The following is a 3,631-nucleotide window of genomic DNA, read 5'->3' as shown; positions in this document are numbered from 1 at the left end:
ATAGCACCCTGCAGCACCCTTGAGAGGATCTCAAGCCACCCCAGGGTGTGCAGCACCCTAGTTGAGAATCACTGTTTTAATTATTAGAATAGTCAAGGAGTTGAATCTTTGGCTGTCTGCGTCTGTGTGCTCCTCTTGCCACTGTATAACGCACAATGCTCCTCTTGCCTTTGTATAATGTAGCACCCAATGCATCGTAAGCAGATTATGAAAATGCCAATACAAGCAGGCTCCAAGGAATAGGAAGGTGTTGAAGGAGAATAGGGGAGCCTGGATGGGATAGACAAACACTCAGAAGCCATGGAGGCAAAGGGCTGGTCGTGGGTGATGAAGCCTTTCTGGTGCAGGAGGTCAGTTGGAGCAGAGGAAGCAGGGTTTGGAGAACAGGTAGGGAGGAGACCCTGCTCCTGTGTACAAATGCCTACTCCCTCTTGCTAATCAGCTGGCACTTGCACCCATCTCCATAGGGAACTCTGTCTCCAGCATCCCATATCCCAAATGCAGCCCAAAAGGAGATTGTCGTGCCATCTGCTGAAATCCTAGGGAGAAGGTGAGATCTCCTTTGAGCTGCAGCCACTAGTTTTGAGAAACTATAACAGCGAGGAGAAGCTTTGATGAGGGAAGCATGTGGGGCCAGATTCTTTCCTGGGACAAAGCCATCAAGGTCAAGGGAGGTACAGCAGGGGTAAAATCAGCCCAGGCTGCCTGATCTGATGCTATCCGCCTCCCTGGTGTTTAATGTTGTCCAAGCAAGGGACCACATAGGTCCCATAAAAATACGAGAGGGAGCCTTTATCCTCTCTCCTCTCCCCCAAAGCACAATTTCAGAGGGCTATTTGGTCCTCTCCCCCTCCGTGGCGTGACTCTCCAGTGCCGCAGCATGCCTGCTTTCTATACTACAGCGCGTGTCCGAATGTGTGGCGTGCATGCTCGTAAGGCTCCGCTCCGGCAGACTGGGGAGATGACTTGCCAGCATGTCAGGAAGGAAGGGCTGCATGCAGCAGAGCAGCTGCTGGAAGTACAGCTGCTGCCCTCACACCTCGCAGGGCATCCGTCCCACTTGCCCTAGCCTGGGGGTCTGGAGCAGCACCTGCTTGCCTTGGGGACGGGATCGAGAATGCTTTGTGCCTGGCTCAACCAATAGGAGGGCTGTGTTTGGTTGCCAAGGCCACTCTTGTGAGTCAGAGGTGGGAGGGGGGAGCTGGGTATATAAAGGGCTGGCGGAGCCTCCTGGGGGCAGGATTAGCTGGTGCTGCTTGCATGGTGCAGGCTTTGGAGTGGGGGGAGGAGGAGCCACCACCGCTGAAGGCAATTCACTCTCTTGGGAGATTCATGGGCAGAATCTGTTTAAATGCTTTTTAAGGTGAGACAGGGAGGGATGGGTCCCCGGCTGAGAAGGAGGATGCGGGGGTGATGGGAGAAGGAGCAGAGGCAGCAAAGGGAATGGGTGACAGGTGGAGGAACCTTTCTGCAGGGGCTGAATTCAGTTGCTGGCAGCACGTGGGGTGGCATGAGGGAAGGAGAGTTGGGGGTGGCTCTGTACCCTCTTGGTAACGAGCTGGAACTTGTTCTCATCCCCACAGAGATCTCGGATCCCCGGCAGCAACTACGCCTCGGGGTGTTGCGGAAGCTCGGAGTTCACCGGAGAGCCCCCCTGGCATTACACCTAGCCCCCCAGGACAGAGGCTTTGGAGCTTGGTAAGGAAGTGCGGTGGGGAAGGGCTGGGAGGCATGCATTTCTGGACCTGGCACCAGTGCTGGGCATCTCAAGGGATAGCCCTGTCTTAGCGCTCATCTTGGCTGCGCAATGCAGGCCAAGAGGCTGGGTGGTAGGATGGCTAAACGCTTCTTTAGGGAGGTAGTGATGCCAGACAAATTCTTGGCCCCTCTAAACTTACATGCTTCAGAGGGTCAGTCACTTCCCAACCAGATGCAGTCCCCCTCCTCTTTCCTGCATAGTTTCTTGGAGTGCACAATCGCTTCCACCATATAGCACAACATGCTGGCTCTCCAGCCTGCAGCTTTGAGATCAGCGCGTGGCTGGTCCCTGCCCCCCCGCCCCCCTTCCCCACTAGGACTTCCACAAACCAGTCTCTGCAGACAGCGAGAAGTTGTACAGTTCCCAGGAGCAGAGTTGGGGTATTTTATCCCCTCGTGCAAGGGGGTCCATGTTAATTCTGAGTGCTGAAGGTGAAGGTCTCTCGGAGTTAGAACTGGGAGCAGTTTCTGTTATAGTGTCTTCAAATGCATAGGGTATGTAACAGGCCTAAGTTAAGAAAGCATGAGTATCACAGTCAAGCCTCTGTGCAACCTTAACTCTGCCTTATTGCATGCACTGTGACATGGAGAGATCTCCAGTGCGATGCACTGTGTGTGCACTGACATCGATGGAGCTACGCCAAGGGAACAATACTTTTGTATAGCAGCTGAGGATTGGCCCTGTCCTCTTTAATTCCATAACCAAGCTATCAAATAGTTTCATGTGCTTGTTTTTCCCTTGGGGAGTGAGCTTTTCTATGTGTTCTGGAGAAATGGGTCCATGAAACTCCCTGATATGGAAACCACACAATAAAATCCTCCTTTCATAACCTCTTGCAGATCAAGTCATGTATAATAGACTATGAAGGAATATGTTCTGGCATATATAGGCCATTTAAGTTTACAGCTAAGTTAGCTGTGTCGTTAACTGTGTCAGTGCCTGCTAGAGCCAAAGGAAGGCTGGGCTGCCAGTAGTAAAAGTGTGGTCTTGGGAGCTGATGAAACTGTTCCCATATGCCCCTTAGGGAAGAGAACTTAGCTGATAAAAGGTTTGTTAGCTACAATACTGATTTATTGGAAGCAAAACAGAAGGAACCATACACTCAGGGTGACTGTGCAGGAGTGAAAATGAGGCTGATGCTGCATGGATGCATCCCAGTTTCTGGCAGAAAATGTATTATTTTGTACCTAAAAGTTGCAGTAAGCATGTAACCATGCTGTTAAAGGCTGTTAAAATGCCATGGGCAGAAAATGGCAACATCACACGGTTGTGTCATCAGAACTTTGTTTTTCTCATTTAATGGTGAAAATGGCCAACTTGGTTTCTTTTTCTTTTTTTTTTAATATTCTCTTCATACTCCAAGTAGCTTAACTACTTATACAACAACATGCTACTCCACAAAGGAACGTATTCTGGTAGCGACCAATCTGCACAAATTTCAGCTCAAACCATTAGTAGGCATCTGAAAACACTCAGGCAACATTAACTATAGTGATCACAGCTTTGGTGCATCTGAGGGCCTGTCCTCTGAGACAAGATCCAGGTCTTGCTGTAACACAGCACTATCACCAAATTAATTCCATTCTGTTAAACTAGAGCAGCTCCCATGCATAGGTTGTTTTGCTACTTTTAAACAGATCCTACTTAATAGGTGCAAGCTAAACTGGTATAAACAAGGCTTTAAAAAGAGAAAGAGCTGTCAAGACATACCATTACAATGGTGTAACTGAATCACAATAAAGGCAGGGCTCTAAGTCACAGCAGTCCAACTTTGGGTGGAGATCAGGTCTTAAGAGTTGGGGACTTCTTAGGAGTGTGGGATGAGGATAGTCTCAGTAGATGGACCCAAAAAGATCTCATCACTGACGCTCT

The sequence above is a fragment of the Alligator sinensis genome, unplaced genomic scaffold, assembly GCF_000455745.1.
Source record: "Alligator sinensis unplaced genomic scaffold, ASM45574v1 scaffold337_1, whole genome shotgun sequence".
NCBI classification, from domain to species: Eukaryota; Metazoa; Chordata; order Crocodylia; family Alligatoridae; genus Alligator; species Alligator sinensis.
This window is presented reverse-complemented; position numbering follows the sequence as displayed.